Below are 16,026 nucleotides of genomic sequence, written 5' to 3' on the forward strand. Positions count from 1 at the left end.
AATACCAAGTTTGTTCAGCTCATCAAGATCTACAATCCTTATATAGGCCATTTTTCATTTGAGAAAGTTTGTATAAAATGTAGTTCAAATTTCACAAGTGTGTGACATAGTTTTAGAAAGTCTATATGAGATTCAAGAATTTGTGACTAGTGTTTGATAAAAATTTCTCAAATGGGAAAATGAGCTATGTAACAGTTGTAGATCTTGCTGAGATGATCAAACTTTGTATTCAGAGTTTTTTCATCTGAGGTCATTTAGTGTCTCATTTGAGCAAGTTTGACCAAGTTAAATTTGGTCAAACGAAAAAACAACACTTTGACTCTAGTATTATGAACTCTAAATGACTTCAAATTGAAAAGTTTTGAATACCAAGTTTGTTCAACTCATCAAGATCTACAATTGTTGTTTTGGTTAACTTTCCATTTGAGATAGTTTGGACGGTTCAAATTTGTGATTTTTAAATTTCGACGCATACAAACTAGTTTTCGGAACCCTAGATTGTCTCAAATTGAAACGTTTTGAATACCAAGTTTGTTCAGCTCATCAAGATATACAATCCTTATATAGACCATTTTTTCATTTGAGAAAGTTTGAACAAAATGTAGTTCAAATTTCACAAGTGTGTGACATAGTTTTAGAAAGTCTATATGAGATTCAAGAATTCGTGACTAGTGTTCGATAAAACTTTCTCAAATGGGAAAATGAGCTATGTAACAATTGTAGATCTTGCTAAGATGATCAAACTTGGTATTCAGAGTTTTTTCATCTGAGGTAATTTAGTGTCTCATTTGAGCAAGTTTGACCAAGTCAAATTTGGTCAAATGAAAAAACAACACTTTGACTCTAGTATTATGAACTCTAAATGACTTCAAATTGAAAAGTTTTGAATACCAAGTTTGTTCAACTCATCAAGATCTACAATTGTTGTTTTGGTCAACTTTCCATTTGAGATAGTTTGGACGGCTCAAATTTGTGATTTTTAAATTTCGACGCTTACAAACTAGTTTTCGGAACCCTAGATTGTCTCAAATTGAAAAGTTTTGAATACCAAGTTTGTTCAGCTCATCAAGATCTACAATCCTTATATAGGCCATTTTTTTATTTGAGAAAGTTTGAATAAAATGTAGTTCAAATTTCATAAGTGTGTGACATAGTTTTAGAAAGTCTATATGAGATTCAAGAATTTGCTACTAGTGTTTGATAAAAATTTCTCAAATGGGAAAATGAGCTATGTAACAGTTGTAGATCTTGCTGAGATGATCAAACTTGGTATTTAGAGTTTTTTCATCTGAGGTCATTTAGTGTCTCATTTGAGCAAGTTTGACCAAGTCAAATTTGGTCAAACGAAAAAACAACACTTTGACTCTAGTATTATGAACTCTAAATGACTTCAAATTGAAAAGTTTTGAATACCAAGTTTGTTAAACTCATCAAGATCTACAATTGTTGTTTTGGTCAACTTTCCATTTGAGATAGTTTGGACGGTTCAAATTTGTGATTTTTAAATTTTGATGCCTACAAACTAGTTTTTGGAACCCTAGATTGTCTCAAATTGAAAAGTTTTGAATACCAAGTTTGTTCAGATCATCAAGATCTACAATCCTTATATAGACTATTTTTTCATTTGAGAAAGTTTGAATAAAATGTAGTTCAAATTTCATAAGTGTGTGACATAGTTTTAGAAAGTCTATATGAGATTCAAGAATTCGTGACTAGTGTTCGATAAAACTTTCTTAAATGGGAAAATGAGCTATGTAACAATTGTAGATCTTGCTGAGATGATCAAACTTGGTATTCAGAGTTTTTTCATCTGAGGTCATTTAGTGTCTCATTTGAGCAAGTTTGACCAAGTCAAATTTGGTCAAATGAAAAAACAACACTTTGACTCTAGTATTATGAACTCTAAATGACTTCAAATTGAAAAGTTTTGAATACCAAGTTTGTTCAACTCATCAAGATCTTTCCATTTGAGATAGTTTGGACGGTTCAAATTTGTGATTTTTAAATTTCGACGCCTACAAACTAGTTTTCGGAACCCTAGATTGTCTCAAATTGAAAAGTTTTGAATACCAAGTTTGTTCAGCTCATCAAGATCTACAATCCTTATATAGGCCATTTTTTCATTTGAGAAAGTTTGAATAATATCCGGATAATATCCGTTTTAATATCCGGATATATCCGATACTTAACCGGATTATCCGATATCCGCCGGATATCGATAATATTACATCCGTATTTGATATCCGCCTAAGATATCCGTTTTATTATCCGTATCCGAAAAAAAAGTTCGGATATCCGAGTAACTATCCAGATAAGTGTTCATATTTGTTCGGTCGAACGGACGGTCGAATAAATATCCATACCGTTTTCATCCATACATTTCACCCGACCTCGAAATCTGGTTTCGCACTTTTACTGTGCCGCAACGTGGATTCGCTCCTTTATCCTTATAAAACTGTAACCCTTTAATTCGTGTAAAAAAAGGCACATCCTTCCGGTTCTATCCCTGCCTGCTTTCGCACCGCATGCCTCGTTGGTCTGCTCCGTGAAGGGGGGCAGACAGAGGAAAGGAGGCGACTCCGGCGAGCAAAGTACGGTTGTGGACATGGCGGACAAGTCGAGCCACGCGCTGGTCCTCTACGCCGCTGGCCACGCCGCGGTGCTCGCTCCCCCGTCGGGCTCCGCCGCCGCGGGGAGCCACCTCGATGCGTTCGCCTCCTGCGGCCTTCTCACCCTCCGCCCCTGCCATCCAAGCGCCGCCGCCCTAGGCCATACAAGCGCCGCGACGGGTGCCACGAGCCGGCCGTGAGAGGGCCACGCAGCGCCCACAGGAAGTGCCGCGAGCCGGCCACGGGAGGGCCTTGGTGGCGTCGAACCAATCCAGGCTCTCGGAGACCCGGACCCGAAGCAGAGGAACACCACCGACGCCCGCGGCTGCACGTCGAACCATGGACGCACGCCGGCGCAGTCCACGAGGGGCTCCAAGGCCATGATGTGGTTGAACCGGACGCTAATGCCCGATGCCGCATGCGCTGGACGTGCGTGCCCACCTCGGATGCCGACTCTGGCGTCGGCGGCTGCACGACGAGGACAGTCGCCGTGAACTCTCGGCCGAGATGGTCATCTCCGCCGCCGGTGCCGAGGCCGACCAGGTGGTTCCCGGCTTCGATGAGCAACCTGAGGTGGCCGGAGCCAAGCGCAGGGAGGAGGAGCATGTTGAGGCTCATCGTTCCACACTCCTGTCCTGACAAAAAGCTCGACAGCTCGAACAGCCCGGCCCGACGGCGACTCGCACAGCGCCGCTCGTGGGTCTGCTCCTTGCGCAACCTCCTCCACCGGCGTCGTGCCCTCCGCCCCCAGCACCGGCAGTGGCCCTCGCTCCCCGCCCCACAACGCCCATCACGGAGACCAACCTCCTGCTTTTCATGCTGCTCGTCCGGGCCTCCTCCCTGCTGTGTCTCGTTGGTGGTGTGCGGAGCAGCGCTGCGAGCATACATGGCCGAACACGGCATGCGGTGAGAAAGCAGGCAGGGGTAGAACCGGAAGGATGTGCCTTCTTTTTTTTCCATGAATTAAAACTACCCGAAGTGTATTTCAGCGGGTTACACTAGTTTTATAATGGCAAACGAGCGAAACCACTTTGCGGGATGGTAAAAATGCGAAACCAATTTTCGACGATGGGTGAAATGCTAAAGTCTCGCGAAACGGGGCTTTTGGGATGGGGGTTGTCCCCGTGGCCTACTCGCAGTTAGGACTTGGATTGCTATGGGCCTTGATCTAGTATAGATAGTCGGAGCTGGCCCAGCATGCGCGCAAAGTACCGGGCGTAGCTCCAGAACTCAAAGTTGCTCCCGCACTTGCACGACAGCGTCGGCCAGCTACGGTGCAGCGATGCCACCAGGTCCTAGAATTCCCACGGCCTCCGTGAGTTGCCGGCGTCGTAGTACTATGGGCGAGGCCCTAGCGCGGCCACGGAGAGAGGGGTGCGGGCTACAGACGGGGCGTGCCGCGCGCGGGAAGGGAGGCGCGATCCGGGATGGCGAGCGACGCAGTTGCCTTTTCTTCTGAGCGCAACTTGCGGGACACATACAGGATGGAAAAAACTAGAGAAGGCGATAGAGACTTAGAGAAAAAAATTGATATTTAACCCTTTATTCACACGACTCTCTACATTTGACATCCAATTCACAGACCTTTCAAAATTTAACCCTGAGCACACCAGTTCTTTTAATTTGAGGGATTTCTGAGATTTCTTCTCCTTTTCTATTTTCAACTGCCTCTTCTCACTCATCGAGACATGGCAAAAGATGAAACTACCCTGGAGCAGCCATGAAGGCGTCCGTTGGGAGGACCGGTGGGGACAACGGGCGGGTGGCCAGGGCGGGGCACCGGGCGGGCGGGCGGGCCATTGGCGGGGGGTGGGGGGTCGGCACTGGAGTAGCCAGCGGCGGTGAAGTCGCGCTGTGTCTCGACTGGCCGGTTGCGCGGGGAGAGCGGGCTACGGGCAGGTCACCGGTGACGGGCGAGCGACCGGCGCCAGAGTAGCCCGATGATGGTGAGGTAGTTGAGCGACCGTGAGGTAGAGTCCCCACCCCACGTTGAATCCTTCTTCTTAGAGACATGGGTATTTTAGTCTTTTTCCGTGGCATGAGTACAAAGGATAATATGTTGAAAATAGAAACGATAATGATTTCAACCGGGTGTCCATGCAGCCAGACGCGTCTCCCCACTCGCTACGCTCGCTCCCTCTCGTCCGCACCTAGCCGTCCGCCTCCACCACGTAGCCCCGTCGCACACGACTGCCTCCACTAGCTGGTGGCGACCGTGCTCCTCCGCGCCAACGTCCTCCTCCCTCACCATGACGTCCTCCTCTCCCATGAGCCGTGCCCCCCGCCGCCTTCCTCTCCCTCCTCCTACTCCAGCGCGACGGTGTCCCCGGCGTGAGCATGAGCTCTGATCCACGCGGCCACCCCTGATGACCCCTTTCCTCTTCTCCGGATGGCCACCCCTGCCCTCAACTCCGATGTGGGGACAAGCGTGACCCTAGCGCGAGCACAGATCCGACGCCGGCTTACGACCTCCTCGGCGGCCCCGACGTGGGCGTGTGGCCCTGCTCCGACACCAGGAGCCCCCAATCCCCGCTGATCCGGTGGCCATGGCACTCCCCGCGCCAGGCTCTCTCTCACCATTATGTTGCAATTGTACGTTTCTGTTGTTTCAAATGTTTCAGAGGTATGTTGCAGTTGAACCATATGGATATTGCAAAAGTAGATCAGGGTATGTGCACATGTTGCATATGTTGCAATTATTTTCAGAGCATGTTGCAATAGTATGTTTCGAGTGTTTCAGATATATGTTTTATCTGTGTTTATCCAGACGCATGTTACAATTGTGTTTATTTGGATGTTGCATATGTTTCACCATATGTTGCATGTGTTTTATTCAGATATTTGCGTATGGTTGCAATGGTTTTCAAGTGTGTTTCAGGGGTGTTTTCAAGTGTTTTTAGAAGCATGTTTCAAGTGTTTCAACTACCTTCAGACGTATGTTGCAACCGTTGTTTCTAGATGTTTCAAAAGTAGATCAGGTATTGTATCTCTCCTCTTCCCACCTTCTATTGCATCTTGCGGTTGGGAGCATGGGCATAGGCGTGTGGTGGCGTGGGGCACGATGGGTGTGCTCTCCTATTTGCGCGGGCGCAGCGAATGTGATTTCTATTTCGATTCGATTTTTACATGAAGGGGTGGGCGGTTGCGTAACAGAGCCGCATCCGAACGCAGGCCTAGGACCGGACGTCCGGGTGCTAGACTTGCTAAAACAGAAAAGGAAAAGAAATCTTAGAAATCTCTCATATAAAAAGAATTGGTGTGCTAGGGCTTAAATTTCAAAAGAGTGCGAATTGGATGTCTAATGTAGGGAGGCGTGCAAATTGAGGCTTAAATATCAAAATTTCTTAGACTTAGATAGTCTCTTGGGTAGTGTTTGGTTGAGGGGATGAACTGATATATGGAACGGGATGATCCCACATGGAGACCTATTTGGTTACGAGGCGAGCTAGGTCAAGTCTGTCCTCGAGGAGTAAATATTCCCCAGATTCGAGGTCACGCCCGTCCTTGAAATCAAGGGGATAGGGACATCCCGATCGACCGCGTCGTTGAGCCATCTACTTGGGCGGGCGCTTCCACCCAGCGTCGATGTCGCAGAGTCATGTCAGTGGGTGGGTGCTTCCACCCAGCGTCGATGTCACAGAGTCACGTCAGTGAAGGTTGGCTCCTCCCCGCGTTGAGCTCCTGGCATCGTAGCACTGCAGCAGCTCCAGCCCTCGTGGGAGATCGACTCACGGTGGCAACGGCGACTCCTCCCCTCACAGCGGCACAACAGCTTCTCCCCTGGCTCCCGTGCCGGCGTCTCCTCACGTCCCGGTGGCACGTCGGCTCCTCTCTCATGGGGGCCTAAGCTCGTGCCAAGGTGTGAAGGTGCAGCACTCCACGAAGAAGACAAGATGCGGCCGCATAAAAAGGAAAAGAAAAAACTACCGAGTGTTATATAATAACTAGTTTGACTATCAAGAATATGTATGTAAGGATGTGGAGAACAAATTTAGAGAGGAAGGAAATGAGTTGTTCTCTTTTCTCTTGTCTTATTTCCAATACATAAGCTCTCCTATATATAGCCATACATGTGAGATGGAGTTACAAGAATTGATGCTAGAAGAGCATTGATATTTATTAGCGTCGCTACTAAGAATAGAGTTTTAAATCTAGTCCCTAGCAACAGCGCCATAAATACTTATTGGTATTTATTAACGTGTCACTTGTTTTTAAATAGCCACCTATTATAAACCTATATCTCCTAATTTTACTAGGTTGTCATCCCTAGTGATGATATCAGAGATACTTGTTGGTACTACATAGCATTACTACTAGAATAATACTAAGCAGTTCTTTATTAATTATGTGACTAGGAAGAATAAATAAATATATGAATGAAAAGAATCTGCAAACGCGTAGATAATATACCATTATAGCATTTTACCCGAGAGTATTCCATGTATCGTTATTTATATTTTTACCGTAATGAAGGTCTAGCATGGACATGTATTGATAACTTATACTATTGAAGGAGAAGTAAACCATAACCAATATTTTACTCATAACATGGGTAAGTTATAGAATAATATATATATATATATATAATATGATAAGTATTGATCAATGATAATAACAAATCACTCAGAGTACTTTTTTCTATGGCATTAGCATAGTCAGGTAGTATACATTGATTAGTGCAATTATATCTAGTAATCATTGCTAAGATCATCGTCATATCTACACATAAGGGATATTACTAAGGAAGACTAAGAATAGAACTTGCTCTTCCTTTGTAACCGAACCCTACGTGCGCCTATATTCAGGGAGTGGACTACAAAGGACTCAACGGTAGTGTCACATCCGCGATCTACCACATGACCCAGAATATAGGGTGTATCCATAGGTAAAAAACATATAAACACCATGCTTACACAATGTCGACCACCCATGTGGTAGAACCGCCCGAAATAACACACTTACGGAGGCGCTTGTCTTCCACCAGACACTAAGCACCCGAAAGCAAGTTACATTGGGCGGTATCCGTCGGGCACACCCCAAGGGAGAGCCCGAAAGATTCATATTTTTCCCAAGGATCTAATAATAAGAACGAGTTACAATACTTAATCCATTTCATACATCCAGAGTTCTTCAAATTACATTATTATATTTCCAAAGTCAAAGTGCGGAATATTAAACAGCGGAATAAAAATAAACATCTAGCGATAAAGAACAAGGATCCGTCTGTGCTCACCAGAAGAATCCTCCACACAATGGTACTCCTCAAGTTAACCTACGACAGGGGTAAATAAACCCTGAGTACACAATGTACTCGTAAGACTTATCCCACTAGTGGGAATAATTTCCCGACTCCAAGGGATATGCAAAGCTTTAGGGTTTGCTGGGTTCATTTTTACAGAAAGCAATACTAATAGTGAGTCCTTATTTATATTATTATTAATAGCCATGATTAAGTTATTATCTAGTCATTCTAGGTAAGCACCTGTTCTACTCTCAAGCAAGAGTTGAGCAATCAGTTCCATTTCATCACATTCCATCTTTCAGTTCTTACTACGGTGCTAGACCCAAAATAAGTCGTACCAGATTGCTCGGCGATTCACGAATCAATGCCCCCAACTGGGTACCCCGAAAACACATGCCCCGCTTGTACCCCAGACACAAGCAGGACCAACCCATCACCCTCCTGTCATGGGGTCTAGGTCCCTGTCCAAACTTGGACTCCAAGCCCCCGCTCCTAAGTCCCAGACTTAGTGCGATGCAAGGACCTCCACCATCCCCGCCTCTAATCAATCGGTCCAGAAAGAGCCGGAACCCACGACAAGAGAGCAACAAGTCTTCCATACGTCCATACCCAAGTATGTGCTCGGGATAATAAATCTGTGACTTGCCTCGAGACTTATGCAATGACTGCTCCTTAACTGACACAGACAGGGAAAAGGTGTAACCAAGCTATGCCCTGTTGGCCATAGGACACAACCTCTTACACCCACCAATACCCAAACCATATCCCTGCCCGGTCACCACTTTTCCTTTCCACCATTTTATCATGAGTGCTCACAATTATCACCTATTGTGAGTAACGACAGGTTACTCATGCTACCGAAATCCTGAGCATAGCAGCTACTCCACCTATACTAGTAAGACTCATAGATAGATATATTTATGCATGTAGTTTCCATAAAATGCCTGTAACGTAAATGCATATCATATATATTCAGTGATCATTTAAAATATGGGTTATGCACCAGGGCTTGCCTTGGGCAGGCGGTGGGTCAACAAAGTCAGCACCAAAAGGCTTTGGGGCTCCCTCATGCATGAGGATCTCCTCCTTATACTCCTCAATGACCTCCTCGTAGTCCTATTCATCCACGGACATGAACTCTACCAACTCGTGATCTACATACATGAAATGATGATGCAACACTTAGTAATACGGCAATAACAACTCTTAACATAAAAATACAGCTATCAAGCTACTAAGCGAGTTCTACCGACTAAGGTGCTAAGTTACCTATTGTTAACACTAACAAGTATGCCGCATGACATACATTATCTTCGCAACTAAAGGTATTCTTACTCTTAATACTGATTTACTTTATAGTCTATATATGATTAAACAGAGAGTACTAACTACTCTATTTATCAACCTACTCTAGGGCTACAAAAATTACAGTTAGTACATAATAATCTAATGAACCTATTATAAAATGTTCATGGCTAAAGCTATCATCAATTTACCACACAAATTTCTACAATTATTAAGCTACGTAATACTAAGCTTTCTAAATCGAATTTATGAATCTATTGTCATCTTAGATAACTATAAACTAATTACACCACCAGATAGATAGCATTTTTGTGAACCTAACAAATTTTGTTTCACTATTTTTGGACATCTATAGAATTTACTATTATTTTTCAAAGTTTAGCTCAAAACTAAATTGAATAAACATTCCTAATTTCACTAGAAATTGAAAAACCAAATCCTCAGCGTGGCCCGCGAGCGAGCGGCTTGGCCCACCCTAGCGCTCCACGTGCGCATGCATAGCACACCAGTGCGGCCCACGTGGCTCGACCCACACGCGACAGCGGCCCAACGTGGGGAGACCCACGCGCGTGCTGACAATTATGCAAAATAGACCTCGGCTTCCAACTAAATGAAGCCGCGGTCCTTACCACTATTTCACTTTCTCACTAACGCTTGCACTTAACCCCCTGATTCTCTACAAATTCTCGTTTCGAGGTCCCTGGTTGGCACTTAACAGAGGCTACGTCATCTCCGGCCAAACGCCAATGAGCACGGACCTCCTCAGCCTCAACCATCACCTCCCTAGCACTCTACGAACGAAGCGCAATCGATTGTGATGATAAACACCAAGATTGGTGCTGCACAGAGGCATGGCCATGCACCACAGCGAGGTTTGACCGTGGTGACGCCGATGCTGGTGAATTAACCTAGCCCAATGCCTCTACCACTACTCTAGGATCGAAGGTGCCTCATCAGATACGTGAAGGACCTCCTAGACAAAGTCATGGGACTCGGCAGGGTGGTTGGCCATGAGCGCGAGGTCGTTCTGGTTCATAGCAAGCATGGTGACGGCGTCCCCAGTGACCTACTGCTCCACCGGCGAAACTATTACACGGGCGAGGCAACCAAGTCAACACGACGCAAAGGCACCGCTCAATTTAAATAACGGAGCACGGAGCGCCACGCTAGCTGAGCACCCGCCTCGACGGCCATGGCGGACCGTTGCGAGGAGAATGCCCCGCATTACCTCACTGTAGGATGGAAGCTCATCGAGACGACTCTAATTGCTGGCTAACTAATAGGGCTAGTTGGGTGCACGGGTAATTGGAAGGAGATGGACTACACCAAGCTAATTCGATGGACAATGGTGTTCGGACTTAAGGGTGTCGATGGCGGGAAAAAGCTCCAATTGAAGCCCCGACACCGTACGGCTGCGATAGTAGCAAGCTTGGCATGAAGCTGGACTCCAACTCAACCTCCCGACGTGCTCAATTATAAGGATGGGGTCCGGCTCTACGGGTTGCCTTGGCATGGCTCAGTCGGCTGACGTGACGCCATTAAAGGTGATGTGACGGAGGGCTTGGTGTGGCACAATTTCTAATTAGGGAAGGACGATAGTAGGACGGTGAAGGCTCCATGTGCGCGTATGAGTCCGGCACGACGACATGTGACCGTAGCACCACGACTCGCAAGACGATGGTGGCTCGGCACTACACGCCGCAGAGGCTGACGCCGATCAGGGGAGGCAGTAGCATGGCAATGCACGAATGTGGATGTGATGGTGAAGGCAGACGGGTAGGCCTACGTGCGTGCAGCCACGAAGGGGTCAACGGTAGCAGTGACTGGGTGAGCGACGGTCGGAGTGCAACGCGGCCATGGACGCAGTTCGATGCTACGGCGATGGTGATGGTGAGCAGAAAGCTCAGGTGGACATGACGGCGGGCAGAGCAGCTAGGCTCGTTGGACCCCAGTGAGCGCACGAGTCGTGTGCCAGAGCGTGGTAGCAGAAGGCCATGGCCAGCAGTGCAGAGCCATGCGCACGGCGTGCATGCGCATGCTCATCGGGCGGACCAGCGCAGCGCACCGAGCTGAAACAGAGGGTGACCGCGTCCAACACAGCGACCGATGGTAACGTGCCATGCACGGTTTTTAAAGCTACTAAAAAATCCCACTCAATGATCCAATTGCTAAACCAACTATTTAACACTCAAGATGGGATGTCAAACTACTAAAATGAACCCTAAAACCATGCCACTACTTAAATCGATTCTCCTATAAAAATTCCCAAACGTAGCCTTGTCAACCCGCTTTCTAACTTAAGAAACTTAACCATGTCTTGATCGATTTTGCGTCGAATACAATTTCCAAGCCATTAAGTAAGCTAGCTAGCAAATCCCGTTCTCTACCATAGGTATTTCACTGTCACCTATGAAGTTTGTACTACAAACTTTATCAAAGTTTCGTATAGGCGTTCTATAGCATTCTCGTTCAATAAAAATTCATTTAGAACCCTAAGTGACATAACGCGACATGAATTGTAACATTCGTTTTGCATTTTTGATGAACGTTTCGAGTGATAGGAATTTATTTACACTCTACAATTCATACATTATCACATAAACATGATGCACATGTAATGTTTTAGCAAAAGATAGTATAGTGTAACACTGAGGGTGTTACAAATCTACCCCCTAAAACAAAATCTCGACCCGAGATTTCATGTGCCTAGTGTGGGAAAGGAGATAGAGAATACATTTCAACATAACAACTATCTACCAGAACCAGAGAGAAGGTGGGGGTAATGCTTCAATATATAGCTCTCTTGTTCCTACATGGCCTCGTCCTCAGAGTGGTTTTGCCACTGCACCTTGTAGAACTTCACCACACTGTTCCTTGTCACTCTTTCCTTTTCATCCAGGATTTTGACAGGGTGCTCAATATAAGTCAAATCAGGCTAGAGTGGGAGTCCTTCAATTTCTACAACTTCATTGGGGACCCGCAAACATTTCTTCAACTGTGAGATGTGAAACACATCATGTACCGCCGATAGAATATCGAGAAGCTGGAGACGATAAGCAACTGGGCCACACTATGCCAAAAACCTTGTAAGGACCCACATATTGGGGGGCTAGCTTGCCATGAATACCAAACTGATGCACCCCTCTCATAGGAGACACCTTGAGACACACATAATCCCCAACTGCAAACTATAAAGGCCTTCTTCGCTTGTCTGTATAAGCTTTCTATCGGCTCTGAGCTGCCTTCAAGTGACTCTGAATAATGCTTACTTGCTCTTGAGCCTCTTTGATGAAATCAGGCCCAAAATATCCATGGTCTCCCACTTCAACCCAGTTAAGTGGTGTCCTACATTTCTTTCCATATAGAGCTTCAAATGGTGCCATGCGAATGCTTTCTTGGTAGCTATTATTGTAAGAAAATTCAGCTAATTTCAGGCATCCATCCCACTTCTCAGGAAAAGAAATGGTACAAGCTCTCAACATATCCTCGAGCACCTTGTTCACCCTTTCAGTTTGGCCATCAGTTTGTGGATGATATGCTGAGCTTCTGAGGAGACGAGTACCAAGACATTGCTGTAGTTGCTCCCATAAATGAGAGACAAAAACTGACCCTCTATCAGAGATGATAGTAAGGGGAACTTCATGCAGGGTCACAATCCGATCAAAATATATCTCAGCATACTTCTTGGTTGTATATTTAGTGTCCACCGGGATAAAATGAGTAGACTTAGTGAGACGGTCCACAATGACCCAAATAGAATCATAGCCCTTGGATGTGCGGGGCAGACCCACCATAAAGTCCATGGAGATATCTTCCCATTTCCAAATAGGAATGAGCAAGGGCTGCAAATATCCCAAAGTACGCATATGATCTGCTTTAACTCTCCCACAAGTGTCGCACTCCACGATGTACTAGGTGATGTCCTGCTTCATGTTGGACCACCAGTATAAGTGGCGCAAATCATGATACATCTTATTGCTGCCAGGATGAATAGAAAACTTTGAATGATGGGCTTCATTCAAATTCTTCCTTCTTAGATCCTCATTTGATGGAACCACCAATCTGTCTTTGTATCTCACTACTCCTTGCTCATCAATATTAAAGTGAGGACCATGCCCTTTGGCAATCAATTTCTTGATGGGAGGAATTTCTAAAGTGTCTTGCCTCTACTCCAGAATAATCTGCTCTAGCAATTCTGAGGTCAAGGCAATATGAGCCAACACCTCTGCTGGTTGAGAGACAAAGGCGTTTCTTCAACCTAATATGACTTTCGGCTCAAGGAATCAGCTACCACATTGGCCTTTCCTAGGTGGTAATGTACTTCCAAGTTATAATCCTTGATCAATTCCAGCCACCTCCTTTGCCTCATATTCAACTCAGACTGAGTGAAGATATATTTGAGGCTCTTATGATCTGTAAAAATATGCACTTTGTTGCCCAACAAATAATGCCTCCAAATTTTTAGAGCGTGGACCACAGCAACCAGCTCTAAATCATGAGTGGGGTAATTTACTTCGAGCTTTTTCAGTTGGCGCGAAGCATAAGCTATCATGCACCCATCCTGCATAAGCACACATCTCAACCCTATCTTCGAGGCATCACAATATACATCAAAAGGTCTGTTAATATCTGGTTGGGCCAACACATGAGCAGTGGTTAGAAATGTCTTCAAAGCTTTGAAGGCTTCTTCACAAGCTGGGCTCCAATCAAACTTGCCTTCTTTTTGGAGCAGCTTGGTCATTGGCTGAGCTATCTTAGAGAAATCTGGAATGAAACACTGATAGTACCCAGCTAGACCAAGGAACTGATGAATCTGGTGCACATACTTGGGAGACTTCCAATTCAATACATCTTGCACCTTGCTGGGATCTACAGAAATGCCGTCAGGTGTCAACACATACCCCAAAAACTACACTCGATCTAACCAGAATTCATACTTGTTGAATTTAGCATACAACTTGTGTTCCCCTCAATCGAGCTAGTACTATCCAAAGGTGTTGGGCATGCTGTTCTCAGAATATATCAAGATATCATCAATGAATACCACAACAAACTTATCTAGCTCTGGCATAAAGACTGAATTCATGAGGTATATGAAGAATGTAGGAGCGTTGGTGAGACCAAAAGACATTACTAGGTACTCATATAGCCCATACCTAATAGAAAAAGTTGTCTTTGGTATATCTTGTGGTCTAATCTTGATATGATGATAGCCTGAACGGAGGTCAATTTTGGAGAACACCTTGGCATCAGCTAGTTGATCGAACAAAGTATCTATGTGGGGCAAAGGATACTTGTTCTTAATGGTTACCGCATTAAGAGGGCGGTAATCCACACACATCCAAAGAGTGTCATCCTTCTTCTTCACAAAAATGGCTAGACAACCCCATCGTGAAGAGCTAGAACAGATGAAGCCTTTTTCCAACAATTCTTCTAGCTGCTTTTTCCTTTCAGCTAATTCCTTTGGAGCCATGCGGTATGGGCATCGGGAGATAGGAGCAGTACCAGGCTCTAGCTCAATGGAGAATTTCACCTCTCTGTCTGGTGGCAACCCAGGTAGATCTTCAAGAAAAACATCTCGGAACTCATATACTACCAGAATAGAGGCAAGATCAGGAGAGGCCTCAGCATGAGCAGCAACAGGTAAGACTGAATTTGAGGGTACAAGAAAAGACATCCTATCCTTAGAGGAAGGAAGCCATAACTCCACAATTCTCTACTTCAAATCCAACACTACCCCATATACCCGCAACCAGTTTATTCTAAGAATTGCATCAATGCCTTGCCTAGGCAGCACGATGAACTAGAGACGATAAGTGTGAGTGGCTAATACCAGTCTCACTATGTTCGTTCGAGTATTGATGCACATCTGCGCACTCAGAGTATAAATTGTATAGGCATACGGTATAGCCATAAGAGGTATATTGTGTCGATCTATAAATCCCATGCTCATGAATAAATGTGATGCACCAGAATCAAACAACACATAAGCTGGATGGGAATCAATGGTAAACATACCAGCTATCACCAATTCCTGCTGCAATATCTGCTCCGCATCTGTGAAATTCACCTATCTAGATTAGCTGACTGGCACTTTCCTCTTGATCACTGTCCGCTTGACTAGCCTAGAGTTAGCCAATGGTTGAGCAGATGGGGCTGGCTGGTTTTGTGGACACTCTCGGGCATAGTGGCCATCCTTGCCACATTTGAAACAAGCACCCGGCTTGTTTCCCTATCCTAGATGAGGTGGGGCATGCTGTCCTTGGGGCTGCTGATGTGGCACCTACTGAGTAGGTGCATGGTACTGTGTGGAAGAAGCCTGAAAAGTATGCTGGGGCTATCGAAACGAATGCCCGCCTAATGATTGATAGGGCACCTGTTGGACAACCTATACTTTCTAAGTATGGGGGTGGCTAGAAGACCCCGTAGCCACCCGCTTATGCTTCCATTCCGCTAGTGAATCCTGCTACAAGCCCTCCATGGCGATGGCAGCATTCGTCATTGTCCCAAAGGTTTGATAGTTCCCAGTATACAATTTCTCCTAAAGATAGCAAGAGAGGTCACGATAGAAGCGGTCCCTCTTCTTCTCGTCTATGTCAACATGGGTCCTAGCATACTAGGACAAGTGATTGAACTTATTGACGTAGTCCATCACTGTCATACTCCCTTGCTGAAGGTCCAGAAACTCAGTCAGCTTCCTGTTGAGAACACCAGCAGGAATATAAAATTCTCTGAATGCTGCGGTGAACTCCTGCCAGGTCACCCGGTGATCTAGCTGCTACATGGCATTGAAGGTATCCCACCATGCACTCGTGGACCCCAACAACTATTGCGCTGCAAAGCACACCTTCTACTCATCCATCACGGTGA

The sequence above is a fragment of the Miscanthus floridulus genome, chromosome 2, assembly GCF_019320115.1.
Source record: "Miscanthus floridulus cultivar M001 chromosome 2, ASM1932011v1, whole genome shotgun sequence".
Taxonomy (NCBI): domain Eukaryota; kingdom Viridiplantae; phylum Streptophyta; class Magnoliopsida; order Poales; family Poaceae; genus Miscanthus; species Miscanthus floridulus.